A 17,690-nucleotide genomic window follows, 5' to 3' on the forward strand; every position below is an offset into this window, starting at 1 on the left:
GGCCTGTTTTCACCTGCCTCTATTTTCCTGTGGATCTGTAACCATGAAACACCGTTCAATTAATACAGTCCCTTCACATTCACACCCAGGGCTTGTGTTGTATTAGAGAGCATATTATAGCAGGCATGGTAGTACTTAACAGCAACGGTGTGAGAAAAAAAAAAAAGGTTTACGAATGGAGCATTTACTGTAGCAATGGAGTTTGATTTTCACAATGCAGTGACGCTCAGGTCTGCTGATGTTGAAATTGTGAACTGGTCATTATTGCAAAATACAGACTTGATCCAAAGTGGAGACATTTGGCATAACCTTGAAGGGGTTTATTTTGTGATAATGACTGGCTGACTACACATATTTTCTGGATTATTACACGGCTAGCTGCAAAATACATGGATGGCAAATATTGATTTAACGACAGAGACTGATAAAGTGATACAAGCAAAATGAAACTAACACTGCCAAAGGCAACATCTATGTGTTTTGCAGGCATTTTTTCTAATGTTTCCAACAGAAATGAACACTAATGACATGAGGGTGTAAAACACCAACAACTTTTATTCCTTTTCACACAAATTGTGATTACAGGGACAGATTATTGATTAATAAAGACTTCATATATTTTCGTACTTCCAATTCCGTGCACAATACTGTTATTATGTTATTATGACCTCAAAACACTTTTATCACAATTCATGAATTGTAAACTAATAAATTTTACATTTGCATCACCTAACCAGCTCCACATGTATGACTTTTCTGACGTATTAAAGTCACAATGAAATCAAAATTGACAATTCTTATTTTTTTATGGAATATTTCAGTATATGTTATAAATAATTTATCTGTGCACATCATTATTTTTATTTTATTTTTTATTCATGTGCACTCTTAATCTTTAAAGGGGTGGCATAATGCCCTTTTCACAAGATGTAAAATAAGTCTCTGATGTCCCCAGAGTGTGTATGTGAAGTTTTAGCTTAAAATACCCCACAGATATGTTTATATAGCATGTTAAAATTGTCACTTTTTGAGGGTGAGCAAAAACGCACCGTTTTTGTGTCTGGCTCTTTAAATGCAAATGAACTGCTGCTCTCAGCACAGGGGGCGGAGCTTCAACACCCTGTGTCCTTTTTCCTCACACAGACATGCACTGAAAATGTTTAATGTTCAATCCGGAGTCAGACAATAATGGAGAGACTCGAGAAGTTACAACATGTAGAATGCAACAGGACATTTCTGAATGGTTAGTTGATGAATTTATGTATCTGATGTGTAGTTATGTTCTAGTCATTGATTAGCATATTCTGTCTTGATAATCTATAAATTGTGTTCAGGGGGCGGGGTTAATGTAAATTCTAGGGTTGGTGTCGTGTAGTCCCTATACCAGCTATATGTTGTAGTCCTTAAAAAGCGATTTGTTTAAAAGCAAATATCTTCCTTTGCTTTCAACTTTGAGCTTTGTAACTTTGCAGATGTTGTTTATGCTCAAACAGCATAGTTAGTTAGCAACATTACACACTAACTAAAGTTAAAAAAGTGAAATCATAATCAACCACCACTTTACAGTTTTTTTTTTCAATTGCTTACACACTAAAATTAGAACTTTCCCACAATTGCACAACTGTAAGCACATTGTCAGCTTCACACTTTTTGCAAAAACATTACACACAGTGATTTGCAAAACACTAAACACACTTGTATGCATTTGACACAGAAATTTATCATGATGTAATTTCCTTGCAATTTCAAAGCAAAGGCTTTCAAATGAACACACCCATGAACCAATTGGTTAAACACAGCCACCAGGTGTGCACACACACTGGTGCTTAATTGTAGACACACCAATCAGGTTTAAGCACTATAAAAAGGCAACAGGTAGGTTCACCTGTCTTCAACAAAAATGGACGGTGTCAGAGGAAGAGGGAGAGTGCGGATGAGAGGGAGAATCGGAAGAGGAAGAGGAAGAGGAAGAGGAAGAGGAAGAGGAAGAGGAAGAGGAAAACGAAAACGAAAACCTGGAGGAGGGGTAGGACATGCACAAAGAAGAAGACAACTAAATCTGTGTAACGAAATTCGTGCTACAATTGTGGACCATGTAATAAACCACGGACTAACACTGAGGGAGGCTGGACTGAGAGTGCAGCCTAATCTAAGCAGGTACATGGTGGCATCAATAGTTCGGACATTTCGTCAAGAGTACAGGTGAGAAACTTCTCTTCAGTCAACAGAAAATCCATTGCTTACTGCATGTACTATATCAACAGTTTTGGTATATATTCCTGTATGTATCATTTTACAGTAAGCTACATGTATTTTGTTTGGCCAACATGGGCTTGAACGCCGTGAACACCAAGGAGGGAGGGGCCCCATATTAACACAGGAGCAAGAGAGAGAGATCATAAACCTCGTTTTGGCCAATAATGCAATCAGACGTCGAGAAATTCAAGCCCATATTGTCAATGATGACCTAATTTTCAATAATGTCCAACAGGTCTCTCTGTCAACAATAGCCCGTATCCTTAAAAAACATCAAGTTCTGATGAAACAACTGTATAAAGTGCCATTTGAAAGAAATCCAGACAGTGTGAAAGTCCTGCAGCGTGAATATGTGGTGGTACGTTTTGTTCACTGACTGTAGTACTGTGTACTGCACACATAACCTTTTTACTGTACATGTCATTTTACTGTATAGCAGACCTACAGTATATTGATCTACACAATGTGATCTTTTGCTGTATTTCAGAGAGTTTTGCAAATGGATGCGGAGGAAGTCCCGCATGAGTTTATATACCTTGATGAGGCTGGATTTAACCTGACAACAGTGCGAAGAAGGGGAAGACACATCAATGGCCACAGGGCTATTGAGGGCAACGTGGGGGTAACATTAACCCATTTCACAGAATGGGGTCCTCCACCGCCATGCCAACTTGGGTCCTTACAACACTGACCTCATTCTTACATTTTTAGACAGATTACACAATATTATCACAGCAGCAAACCAAAGGGACCAGATGCAATACATTGTCGTCTGGGACTATGTAGCTTTCCATCGTTCTGCTCTGGCCCAAAACTGGTTTCATCAAAACCCACAATTTACTGTTCAATACCTTCCACCATTACTCCCCCTTCCTAAACCCCATCGAGGAGTTCTTCTGGAGTGGAAGGTTTATGATCTCCGGCCCTATGTCCAGATGCCCCTCATTCAAGCTATGGAGGAAGCATGTGATCAAATTGAACCAGCATCCATACAAGGGTGGATTCGTCACTCGAAAAGATTCTTCCCACGTTGCTTTGCAAATGAAAATATAGCCTGTGATGTTGACGAGGCCCTGTGGTGTTTAGTTTAGTTTAGAGATGGTTATTTTTTTTATTCTGTACTGAACTGGATGTAATTTGTTACAATGGTACGTTCAGTTATACTGTATGAAAACTGGAAAATGTTTTGTTGAAATGTTCAGTATTGACTGACTTGAGTACATGAAAAGAAATAAATATTTTCATTAGTCTGCACAATTGGTGTCATGTGGTGTTGGTGAATTTATTTTTACACTTTCTGTGTGTAAATGCTAAAAGTGTTTTAGGTTGAGCACAGGAGTGTTTAACTGATTGAAACAGAGTCAGACCATATGATGGTTGTGTTTATGTTATGACAACAAAATAAGGTTTTTATAAGACATTGTATAGTTTTGACAAAAGTGTTCCATTTTGCAAATGATCTGAGGTGTTGTGCTACTTTGGTGTAGTGTTGTGCCTATTGTGTGAAGGGGATTTTCAAAATTGTGCTTAAGCAATTGAAAAAAACGAAAAAACTTCCCCTCCCTCTTGCAGCAACACCTTTTCTCTTCTAATGACATGTTTTTCGGTGAAGGTCAGGACAAATGAGACTACAGCAAAAGCAAACAACAATTATCCTGATGGACAAAATCAAGTCCCGCCCTTTCCTTGTTCAAGAAGCCGTTTCACTCGGATATGTCACACCAGGGAAGAAAAGACAATTGCAACATCTGTTTCATTCTGACTTAAAACTCTCTCGGTACAAGTCCCGTGAAACACAAGTCACAATAAAAGATGAAAGACTAAAATGTGTTTACTTTTGTTAACATTATCGGTTAGGTTTAGGGTTTAGGGTTTAGCGGCATTCCCAGGATATTTCATTTCCAAACTGCCGCTATACATGCAACAACAAACATAATAAAACATTGGCAGATTCACATTCATCTGTTTCAGAGAAACTAAAGAAACTTTCAACAAGCAACATATTATTTTGCAGACATGTCACTATAGGCGCATTTTTCCACTGAGCCTGTTTTCAGAAAATGCCTGAGATAACAGTTAATTATACAGTTTTGCATCATTAAACAACAATATTTTATTGTAGAAAGCTTCAACTGATCTCATATTTTCTAGAAAACTGAACTGCATTCACTGTGTTCACATTAGCTGCTGTAACATTTTTTATTTATTTTGTTATTTTTTTTCCTAATGTTCTAATAGACTTTTCAATAAAAAAAAAACAAAAAATAAAAAAAAACCATTGCCAAGGAAATCAAACACGGATGATTTGACTTACATCTGTTTTCAAAAATAAGAATGACTATCAGATATGGACTTTTCCATTGATGAGAAAAAGGTGAAGCATAAACATCTTTTTGGGTAAGCTTGACTTGTCTCTTGCAAATATGTTTAAAATGTGTAGACTCAAAGCTATAAAATGGACTGTGAAGAGAGAAAGTTGTAAAACACCGCAATGGGTCGTGTTTCAGAGAGGATGTTGATGTACAAAGTATACCTCCCAGTCCTCCGGCAATTTACAACCTTGCGGCCAGATCTATCACATCATTTGTGCAGAATCTCGGGGCCTTCATCCCTGCAGGCCCAACCTTTGAACCTCTGGGTCCCTCCCACCCTTTTCTGACCGCCCCATTGTTGGTGTCTTGGAAAACCATCAGCTGACAGATTTACTGGTGTGAGCATTAGCTGAACTCAGGAGAGGGTACAACCTCATAGAGTTACGCTCCAAGATGGCTCACCTCCTCTTTGGAGGCTCAATAATTTACTGTACGGGCATCTCTGTGAACGCAGCAGTAAATGTACTGTTACTGTTAAAGGAGATATGAATCGGACAGCTGCTCTGAGCAGATTCATTGCAGCACAGTGACCCTAATGACTCGGTTTGATGATATATGACAAAGACAGATTGAACTGCTGTTTTTAAGACATCCTGAGAACTTGATTTTCTCTCTTGCCCTAATCATGATGTGTCTGTGAAAACCATCTTGTTCTTTATCTCTGTTTTCTTTGATTTCCAGACATTGCATTTTACACATTGACTAGGAATGTCAGGATTAGATTTATCTAATATTTCTGGAGTAACATTGTCATAATCCACTTATACAGTAATAGGTTGAGCCTCATATTAATGTTCTGGGCATTTAAATGATCTGTCAGTAATTTTCTGTTTTATCGTCTAATAATCTTTACACATCTTTTTTTTTTTTTTTTTTTTTTTTTTATGTATTAGATTTGCCATCCACCATTACATTGAGGCTGTATTAACCCTCATAAGGTCTTCGTTTCCTGTTTACAAATCTGGTCTTTGGGGTCTATATGACCCCAACAATTGATAGAGAAATTGTACAAAAAATATACATTTTTAATTATACAAATAATATATGTTTTTTTTTTTTGTTTACTTCTCATCTATTCATTAATGCTGTGTTTTGGGGGGTATGAAGTACTTTTTTACCTATTTACTGCAAAATTCCTCAACTACACCATTAGCATACATATGAAATATAATTTTTTTATGAAAAAAACACATTAATGATGATCAAATTTAACTATGAGTTGTTTCTGGATATTGATCTAGGTGTTAGATGCATAATTCTGCCATCTGCTGGTTAGATGTTTTTTTGTAGCTAATATAGTTTTAGCCAAAAAGTGTAATTACCATATACTTCCAGCAGAGGCCCCATAGAGATCCATTCATTTTTCTGGATGTGACTTAATGCTCTTATAATAGCTTTTTTTATGAATTACATATTTAAACATTTTAAAATACATTAAATCAGTATTTTGTCAAAGTTTAGAATTTTTTGTTGTTGTTGTTTGAGGTCTTTTGAAGTGTCTTGTTATTGCAATAATGCTATATAAATTTGCAATAATATCTTTATTGTTTGTTTGTGTTTGTCTCTCTGTGTGTATTTGATCTGTGTGTAGTCATGTTCTTTCCACGTTGCATTTGTGCTCTCATACCATACCTTCATTTATGTGTGAAATTTTTTAGATTTATGCAGAAATTATTGATTTTATTTCACAATTTCAGTAAAAATGATCTCTATTGCAGTCACACCCTTTCTCTGTCTATGTGTGTATTTGTGTCTGTGTCTGTGTGGGCGCATATGTGTGTGTGATAATGTTCATTCCACATTGCATTAGTGCTCTAGTACCAGGCCTTCATTTATGTGTGAGAATTTTCAGATTTATGCTGGAATTATTGATTTTATTTGTCAATTTCTATAAAAATGCTTTCTTTTGGAGTCAGACCTGTGTGTGTGTTTGTGGGCGCGAACATGTGTGTGTGCAAGTGGTCATGTTTGTTCCACATTTCATTTGTGCTCTAGTACCAGGACTTCATTGTGGTATTGAAATTTTCAGATTTATTCTGGATTTATAGATTTTTTTTGACAAATGAAAAATAAAAAACATTTTTTCTTCGATTTTCCCATTCATTTCAATGTGGGGTCATATTGACCCCAAGGGACAGAAGTGTGACTTTTTTTTTTTTTACATACCTTTAGAACGACCGAATCAAGCCCAGTTTTTTTTCTGTGTGTATAGATAGGTAATGTAGAAAAAGTCACCAAATTTTATTCCACTGAGATGAAGGGAACCATTTTTTTTTATTAAAGAAAAGTCGCTTGGGGTCATATAGACCCCAAAGCCCAATTGAGGGTTAAAAGGTTTGGGGTCAGTGAGATTTTTTTAAAATAAATTATTACTTTTATTCAGCAAGAAAGCATTAAATTGATCAAAAAAGATTTAAAATGTTATAAAAGATTTCTTTTTCAAATAAATGCTGGCCTTTTGAGCTTTCAGTTCATTAAAGAATCCTTTAAAATGTTTCTGTCGCCATCATGTTCAGTTTTATTCAGTTCAAGGACTCTCAGCTTGTATTTTTTCAATTCATGCCTTCCTTTGTTTGATTTCCCGCCACTCTTTAGTGACCATGTTCATGTCATTATTAGTTCATTTATTCCAGCTGTGTTCTATTAATGAACTTGTTTAGTTCACTATAGTTGAACCCCTGTCTTCATTCTTTGTCTGGTCATGATCACATTTAGTTGTGTTTGCATTGCCTGTTTTGGACTATACTTTTTTTATTTAAATGTTCACTGAGGGATTTTGCCGTCTTGCATTCACCTGCCCTTACGACGATGAGACCCTGAAGTCACTTTTCTGGGTCATTGCAAACTATTATCATCCAGTCAAAAATGACTAAAACACTGTATTCTGCTGCCAGGCCATTAAATAGTGATGAAACACTATAGATTGAACATGTAACATGCAAGTGCATGACGTCATCGTCTTCAGTTCAAAGATTCGTGTTTTTGTAGTTTACATGGAGACCGATTTCAAAAACGTGCATTTTCAGGCACCCAAAATGTCGTTGTCATGTTAATGAATGGCCAAAATGCATAAAAAGTTTTACGTTTTTAGTTAAAACTGGTGTCGTGTAAACAGTCCCTTAGTTTGCATTTCTTCAATTCATGCCTTCCTTTGTTTGATTTTCTGCCACTCTTTAGTTACCATGGGCATGTCATTATTAGTTCATTTGTTCCAGCTGTGTTCTATTACCTTGTTTAGTTCACTATATAGTTTTACCCCTGTCTTCACTCTTTGTCTGGTCATGTTCACATAGTTGTCTTTGCTTCGCCTGTTTTTGAGTATGCTTGCTATTAATTTTCGTTGAGAACTTTATTCATATGTCTTCTTCTTTCTGCCAGCAAACTCTCTGTGACAGCTCCACAGTTTCCAAGAAATTAAGCAGCAAAACACTGATATAAAGAAATGTTTATTGAGCAGCAAATCAGTGTATTAGAATGATTTCTGAAGGATACTGACACTAAAGACTGGAGTATTGATGCTGAAAATTCAGCTTTGATCACAGGAATAAATTAAAATAGAAAATTGTATTTTAAATTGTAATAACATTTCAGAATATTACTGTTCTCACATATTGAAAAATCTGTATTTACAAAATTCAGAATCTTACTAATTCCAAACTTTTGGTAGTGTGCATATATACATAGAAAAACCTGGTGCTTTGAAGAATCATTTAAAAGCACAGTATGTACGTTTCGTAGCAAGAGGTCGCAGAGCCTGGGACAATTTTTCGCTGCTGTTATTATGTTATTATCTTATTATGCTCATATGCCCCAATTGGCTGTTGCTGCTCCTTTTGTTTTGTTGTTTATGTTTATTTCACAAAGTTACATTTAATGTCCGCCTCCTTCCCTGAATTTGAACTTTGTTAGAGATGCATCTGATCAATTAAATTCACATTATTTTATTTATTTATCATTCTAATAAAACAGCTGCAAGTGCTGAATTACTGATCATACTGGTCACTTTATCTGACAAATAAAAAATTGTGGGGTAACGCAGCGCTGTTTTACTTGGTCAAAACAATATTACACTGTAAAAAAAAATTACATCCCCAAGTCAAAAATTTCAAGTGACCGATAACATCTAAATTTTTCAATTAGTCTGACGTATTATTTTTCATTAAGCCAATGTTAACAGACTATTGCAACAAGAATTTCACTTGGGCCAATTGAAAAATTTAGATGTTATCGGTCACTTGAAATTTTTGATTTGGGAGGGTTAGAAATTATTTACAGTGTAAAAATAAATCTTTGTGTTGAAAGTTATGTTACTCTGTATATAGTATGTACTCTGTGCCTTAGATCAGTGACTGGTATGAGACACTTGTTGCACATTGGAGTAAGCTAGATCGATGTTAGAATAACATATTAATAAAATCTGGAGGACTTGTGTTGCAAAATGGCATGCAGTTACTTATATATGGTGGAGAAAATTCTTTATTACTGTTACAACAAATAAAGCTCTTTCTGATTATGCTATATTAGCCACTTGACAAAAGGGTAGTGCGGATATGACTTCAATGACAGGATACACAATTACAAGGGCCTTTACACTGGTTAAAATAGCTGATTTCTCTGGATTTAAACATTGTTGGAAACATATGGGATAATGTAAGTACACAAGTCAACAAAATATACAACATTGTTTTAGTGGTTTTTGGATATCTTAATCCAAAAATCATACATATTGTGCCTTTAAGCCTCTAAAAAAATGTTTTTCATTCAGTCAGCAATGTTACTTTATGAGGAAACCATCTCATTTCTTATCCAACCTCCTTGTGTTCAGCTAAGCCATAAATAAAATGCATTACGCAAAGGCCTGGATTACAGCATTGAGAGCTTTGATTAAAATTCATAGGAGTTTCAGTCTTTGAGGGAATAATGGAAAATTAATGTTTAATCCTATTAAGATAAGGATGCGTTCTTGGACGTGTCTCTTTCTGCATCTCCACAGCGACCATTCACCATAAATTGAATTCCTTCTATGACTGCAGAAGTCTCTGGCTTCCCTCAAGTCATTACCAAACCCATGACCAGCTCAAAACATACAATATTGTTATGATAGTGTGCTTATCTGATTTTCAAATGGAAATCATGTGTGAACTGTCTGAATAACAGCTATGATGGTATTAAAGGGATTTTGCCTGACACTGATAAGTAAAAGCAGAATTATGATCAGATGACATGACTGCCCTTGGTGATATCATCCACATTACATCAAAACAGCTTCTATAATTCTGAAAAGGGATTTTTGTTCACTTAAGTTTGTATGTGGTTGAACTGAGAGAAGTTGTTTTGTCAGTCCTTTGGCCTCAGAAGTTGAAAAACAGTCAACAAAAATGTAGAACTGAATTCTGAAACACGTTAAGACACATTCCATTCAAATGACCTTAAATAAATATGGCAGATTTACAACTTGTTTCTGGAAAAGTAGTTATGTCACATTTATGAGCTTGATCTCAATATTAGATCATAAATGTATCTTTATAGTAGGGCTTACCAGTACCCGATTTTCTGGTGGTTCGAAACACTTTTAGTCGCATGGCATTTAGCCCGATCTCATGAAAGTGCGTATCTATAGCACGAATGATATTTCTCGTATCATTTATATGCCAAAATGAGTTTTTGCGTACATATGATACGCAGTTTTCGCGTGCATATGATACGCACTTTATGGCCCTTTACGCCCTCCTCATCCCTAATCCTACCCAAGGGGTTTACAGTGCGTATCATTTGAACGCAAAAACTCGTTTTACCTTATAAATGATACTAGAAATATAATTTGTGCTATAGATACGCACTTTCATGAGATCGTGTTGGATTGGCTCAGAAAACAAATGTGTATAGAACTGAGCATCCATGAGTAAAGACAGCAAATTTTAAATTACGTATAGTACATCCAGCTGAGCAACTGTCATTGAGATGAATAACAACAACACAAATAACTTACCTATGAAGAAAATCTATACAAATATTTCTGCATGTGTTTTGTGACGGCGATATGCAATGGCAGCAATCAATGAACAGAAAATCATCATCATTCCATAGAGGCTTTTATCTCTTCTCACACTACTTCCCCCTCTCATTGTTTAACCTTCAGCCTAATCCATCAAGCTCATGGCTTGGATCCGCTCTCTCTATCTGAAAACTTCTATTGCAATACGGTCCATAAAACTCAACAACAGTTATTACCATCTCACAATAGCATAGCTGAAGATGTGGGATCTATAATTAAATAGTGAAATGGGACATTTTTTAGCCCCTTTAGACACAGTAGCTTACATACATAATGAAGCATATCCCAAAACTTAAGTAAAGGACTATCTGGAATGTTGAGAATTATGAACAATGTGCTGTAACTGTGGAATAATAGGGTGATTAACTGCAGTAGATTTAATGCATTTTCATAGACAAACTAGGACATGTACTTGTAAGTTATCCTGTTTATATAAAAATGATTTGCACATACAGTGTGCATGTACTGCATGTAAGAAAGAAGTATGTTGGTGAGCCTTGATTACGGAATGGACAGGTATCTTATAAATAGATAGCACATTGTCTGTATTGTCTTCTGTAGTGTAAATGAAGTGACCTTATTTGCATGTTACACAACTCATGCTATACAACTGCAGTGGATGATTACAAAGCCTGAATAATAACCCCCTTTAAAGGATTGGCTAAAAACATCCATATCTAAGAAACCTAGTACACAAAATACCTTTTTTGAGACCTTAACTTTAGAAGAATCACTAAGAACCAAAAAGGTAATAGCTATGGAAGCTTGTATAAACAGAATAAATAAAAAAAAGAAGGTAATTGCGACTTTTTATCTCACAGCTCTGACTTTTTTTTTCTCACACTTGCGTGATATAAAGTCACAATTGCGTGTTACAAAGACTTTTTTTCTTGCAATTCTGACTTTATAACATGCAATTGGGAGATATAAAGTCAGAATTGCATGATACAAAGTCACAATTGCATGCTATAAAGTCAGAATTGTGAAATATAAACTCGCAATTCTGAGGAACAAAGTCAGTCTTTTAGAATTGGACTTCATAACTCAATTTTTTTAAATGTATTAATAAAAGTGCAACGTTTTATTCAATCTTTTAACTTGTGTTATGACCATAACATCAGTAAACCGTAAACAGTTACATGTGGGAGTAGGCCCATACAGTATAGTAAACGCTACATCACACTTTAGTACCTTAAAAAAAATGTTTACTTGACATTTTCGTGACCTACTGGTAAGTTCCTTACTGTACGCTGAATTATTATTAAAAATAGAACTGAGGTGCATGTCAAAATATTTTCTGTGGTAATTGACAGCATATCACAGATGCTGTCAAAAGAGCAAATCTTGTATTGAACCCGGAACATTCCTTGATCATTATCACACACTACACCAGCTCTCCTCCTGTTTCAACACTTCCTATGGCCCAGACTGAAGGTCAGTCTTCTTGAACTATCTCACCTGTCACACTTTGTCACCAAATAAATTTGAGCATAGCAAGGGAAGGAACTAACCTCACTTTATGGAATACATTAACAACTAGAACGACTCTGCTAAATGCCACTGGGGCCAAAAATCCACATCGGCTTGGCGTGACTTATTGAAACGTAGTCCAGCATGAAATACCACCCACCATGCATTTCCCTTCAGTGTGGGCCATGTTCATAGCTACTGTAACTGTGATGGCCAGTGGCCTATGACTGCTCTCTGAAGTCATTTAGAGCAACACAAAATGGAGAAGAATGCATTGTGCACAATAAAAAGTCCCATCATGTGTGTTTCATTTATGCTTGATTAGCTTATTGTTTACACTTTTCATCCCAGAGTTTTGCCACATACTCATGAATTAAGTACATCCCATTGTGTTGAATGTGCATTTGTAGTGTAATTTAAATCGTAAAAATATATTTCTGAAAAACTGCACTTGCAGATGATATAATATTACACTTTCTTGGCTGTTTGTGCTTTATTTTACTGTACGTGCACTTTTGATGTACTTACAGTACAGTGTAACCCCCCCCAGAACTGATTAGTGTAAGGTTAACTTAGTGTAGTGTAAACTACATGGGTTAAATTAAGTTTTAGGGGTAGGTTCAGGGTTAGTACCTATAGTGTCATTACTACAATAAGTACATACACTGTAAAAAAAAATTACATCCCCAAGTCAAAAATTTCAAGTGACCGATAACATCTAAATTTTTCAATTAGTCTGACGTATTATTTCTCATTGAGCCAATGTTAACAGACTATTGCAACAAGAATTTCACTTGGGCCAATTGAAAAATTTAGATGTTATCGGTCACTTGAAATTTTTGATTTGGGAGGGTTAGAAATTTTTTACAGTGTAGTATAAGTATTCTTTTTAAAAGTATGCTAAAGTGTACTTGCAGTTGCAACTAAATAAATAATGTTATTTCTGAATGGGATATATGAGTATCTATAACAGAAGTGATAGACGGTGAGTTAATGCAGAGATGCAGAAGATTTGGATTTCTGTCAGGATGAATAGGTTAAGGAATCCATCAGATGACATGCAGCTTTTCAGGTTTTGCTATATGTGGGGGAAAGTGTCAAAACCCAGTTGACCTCCCCAGTGGTAGTCCCCTCTTTTGTTTACCCACAATATCCCACCCTCCACAAACCCACAAACCCACAATCCCGCAGTGCTGAGCTGACCCTCTACCACCACTTGACTTCTACCCAATTAAACCAATTTGTGTCAGGGAACCAGGGTGATCTGTCAACATCCTGAATCAAAGTGTTGTGTGAGAACGCCATCCAGAAGAGAGTGCCCTGGAGCGTGTGAATGCCTTGGGATCATGCCGTAAGAATGTTTGTGTTCGGACTAACTGAAGTGGTTGCAGTGGCCTCAGAGCAACAGTCCATACGGAACATTCCCATATTACACGGCACACTGTCAGAACCCTGTGACTGATTTTGGAGTCGTTTCACAGAATGGATTTCTGATTTGCTATGAAATAATAACAAACTATTCTTTTATTGAGTCAACCAATTCCAAGTAGTCATCCAGAGGAATGCCTGTTTTTCATTATTTTTTTCTTCTTTCTTCTTTTGAGAACACATTTAATTAGTTAGTTTTTAGGGTGCGGCTTCATCTGAGCCAAAAAACACAGTGACATGAATTATCCTGTCATCTTCATTGGGGTGTTCCCTATTTGCTGTCATCACTTACGTAAAATCTCAGCATTCTACCTTAAACACTGACATATCAATCCCATCATTCCAGTGTGCTGCTGACCCACCGTGAACTGTTGGGTTGAACCGTGAGGCCAGTTCCAGAGCCCTTTATTATGCAGCCAGTTGTTTGTGGAAAACATCCATGAAAAGCACTGCATAATCCCTAGTAGTTTTTATCTTAAGGGAAACAATCATTTACAGTAGTACAGCAGTGCTTTGTCTTTGTGATGAATCACTCAGGCGCTGTGTAAATGCCGGGCTTTAAAATGGCCCCTGCTGACTGATGAGAGGGCCCACAACTGTATTTTAAAAGGCTGGGACTGATCCTCGGCCACTAATGGAGGGAATACTTAGTCATCTCAGCGGATGTGTTGCTCAGGTTGGTGCGTTGTGAATGGGTATCATGGCTGCATACTGCCAGGTGAAAAAGAGAGTGTAGCACAGTCATTTTTCACTAAGAGTTGTGGCTTAAAATTAAGAAACAGGCTAGATTACAGTGAAAAATGAATGGGCCAGGCTCGATCTGTATCTAAAGAGTGGAATTCAAACTTGTCCTGAATCCTTCAGATGATTCCAAATGAAAATAATACTTAATGTGTTTGGATCGTGTCCTTTGAAATGAATGGTTTCCAAAAATCTGGAATATTTTCAAAGTGAAATTTAGGAGTTGTAACTTTGCAGTTCCTCTACAGGTGCAGTTAAAACTAGTTTTTATAAGACTGATAACTCTAACTATAAACTTTGTTTGGATTACCTGAGTTCAAGGGCATACAATGCTGATAAATGCACATCTGTGACCGTACAGTCTATATTAATGAGCCCAGCTGCTAGGTTACCTGGCAGCTGCAAACAGTCAGTTATTATTGGAATATACTGGACTTGCTAAACGACTTGAATAAGAATTTCTTAATCAGAAAATTATACTTAATATATTTAATTTTTAAAAGATTTTGCAGTATAGTTCACATATACCCCTGGTTTCACAGACAAGACTTAAGCCCATATCCCAGACTAAAATGCATGTTTAAGCTGTTTTAACTGAAAGCAACTTACATTGACATATCTTAAAATATGCCAGTGCCATTTTTTTTTGTCTCAAGAAGCACAACAGTAATGTTTTTTGTTTTTTTATGTTCAGTCATGTTTAATAAAGCTACTTAAATGTCCCAATTGAACTAATTGAAGCCTAATCCTGGCTTAATCTAAGCCTTGTCTGTGGCCAGTTGCATAAACTTAGCCACTAAATTAAGACTGTCTTAAAAAATAGTCTGAACAACTAACAGTTAGTTAGGGATAATCAGTCTTACTTTTCAGATTCAAATTAGACAAATCTACTTTTTTTATGTAACTGACTTTAGATAACTAAATTGTAAGACTATTTTAGCAGTTTATGCAACCAGCCACTGGCCTTAGTCTTTTATCGTATTGCCATTGCCACAGTTTTATAAAAGCAAAAAGTCTGGTGGAGCATTACTTCTGGTGAAGACTCACCACAGCTCTTGGGCAAATTGAGTTTGAGTCCTAGTGTCAGCATACAGAAGGAGACAACACAGGGAACTGGTAACAGTAGTTTATTCACAGGTAGCAGAGAGCAAGTGAGAAAAGCAGGTGAGTGTTCAGCATAATAGATCATTTGGTAGACTTAACTTGAATGATAACAGTCTGTGTGTTTCTTGCAGGTGCTGTGAAGGTGATAATGATCTGGAGACAAGGAAAATGAATGAAGATGATGAAGAGAAGGGATTGTAGCAGGTCATACGGTTGGTAACAACAAGACCAGACGATTTGGGGAGTGAAAGGTGACTGCTTAAAATACGTTGGGCCCAATTTTAACGATCTGAAATGCAAGTATCAAATGCGAAACGCAAGTAACTTTGTGGGCGGATCTCGGGCACTGTTGCTATTATACCGCCGGGATAAATTACTTTTGCACCCGATGCAAATCTAAAATGGGTTGGTCGGAAGTAGCTTTATTATTCATAGGTGTGGTTTGGGCGTAACGTTAAATAAACCAATCAGAGCGACATCTCACATTCCCTTTAAGAGCAGGCGTGCTTGTTCCATGGCGGTTTTCGCTGAACCGGCCCCGGGAGCGCAAGTTAATTTCCTAATTTACCGACGTGCGTTTGCCGAGGGAAAAGTCCGCTGTGCGTCGGGTGCAAAATAGGCTAGGAATGAAACATGCGTCTGTGTACAAAGTCAATTGCGCTAGGTGCAAGATAGGGCCCTGTGTGTGTGCAGGTGCACTGGATTAATAAAAGGGTCTTGTGTTGATGAGGGTGTTGCATCCGTGACACCTAGCTTGAGGTCCTTTCCTGGTTCTGTTCCAATCTGCTCATATCTTGTCTATAAGACCAAGAAAGGCCCAAAAATTGTAACATAAAAAAGCCTCTCTAAGATGTGCATTATAATGATTTTAAAGGGCGCACCATATGGCATATACAGTAAGAACATCCCTTACCTGTGGTAAAATGATTGGCTCTTTTTGTTTATTCTTTTATACTCTGGTGAAAAAAAAGTTGAATTGCTTAATTGCATTGAATGTACTCATTTGTTTTTATTTGTATTGAATGTGCACTTGTAGTGAACTTTAAATCTTGTCTTTACAAAAATTGCAGATAACATTTAAGGACATAAAATGGCACTTCACTGTGGAAGAGAGTACACTTTCATGACTATTTCTTGACACGCTAAAATACACTTTTGAGAAGTGCACATATCAATTGTCAAATTAAAGGTTTTACTTTAAAGCATTATCTTTTGTCATGCTTTAAAGAAGTACTCTTATTCTGATGTACTGACGAACATACTAAAGCCGATGTAAAGTACTTAATTATGATTTTTAACTGTAATGTCAATATTATATTATAGTTAATATATTTTAATTGTACTAAATTGCAGCTTTATCATTGCAAATGTGTAATAAATATAAATAAATAACACGTTACTTCTGAAAAGCATGTTACAGTAAAGTACACTCAGAAGAGTTTTGCAACTTCAAAATCAAGGTCAGTGGGAGAGATTTTATTCTGCTTCAGGATCATGTCTTCATGTTGGGTCCGGCCGGATGACTTTGTCCACATCACACACAATGTCATCTCTGCAGGCAAAGGGAAAAACCCTAAAGCCAGATCCAGCCTTGACAACATTCTCCACACCTTGCTCTCTCTCGTCCTCCTCCTCTTCCTCCTTGTTCACCTCCTCTTCCTCATACTCTTCCTCCTCTTATATTGTTTCCATCAATTGTTGGTATCAACATTCATTGCAACATTTTGAGTCAGTGTTGGCACTCTGAACTGACTTGTATTATGTACAGTTGGTTTGGTCACATCATTAGAAATAAGTGTGAACAATTTTGAGTCGTTGTGTGTAAATGATGACAGCTGTGTTGTAGCTGGTTTAATTTTTTGTCTGCCTGTGTTTAGCATTTTGAAACATAAGTGCATCACAGTGTGAAATGTGTTTTAATGATTGAGAATGTGTTTAGAGTTTTGAAAAAAGAGTGCATGAGATTTGCAAACAGTGTTTTAACTACCTGAACGTGTTTAATGTTTTACAGAAAGAGTGATTTATTCAACAAATTGGTTTAGACTATTGAGAATTTGGTTCAGGGAATGGGGTTTAGTGTTTTAGCAATTCAGAAAAACTGTAATGCAGTAAATTCAACGTCAGACATAAATGTGCAATAATTTACTTGTATTTCATTCTGTTTTGTTTTACAGTTTTTTCCAACTGCTTACACACAAAATCTTTTCCCGTCACACGATTTTTGAAACCTCTCACTCAAAGTGCAAAACTACACACCAAATCTC

At 36.4% G+C, this 17,690-nt stretch overlaps 1 long non-coding RNA gene across 1 annotated transcript; it reads left to right on the forward strand.

Annotated features, from left to right (window-relative positions):
• Positions 1-1,149: 1,149 nt before the first annotated feature.
• LOC311297907 lies at positions 1,150-2,823 on the forward strand. The gene is made up of 2 exons (XR_014628887.1): positions 1,150-2,614; positions 2,744-2,823. It is a non-coding gene; the product is annotated as an uncharacterized lncRNA (long non-coding RNA).
• Positions 2,824-17,690: the final 14,867 nt, after the last annotated feature.

Source organism: Rutilus rutilus (genome assembly GCF_951802725.1).
Source record: "Rutilus rutilus genome assembly, chromosome: 10".
Taxonomy (NCBI): domain Eukaryota; kingdom Metazoa; phylum Chordata; class Actinopteri; order Cypriniformes; family Leuciscidae; genus Rutilus; species Rutilus rutilus.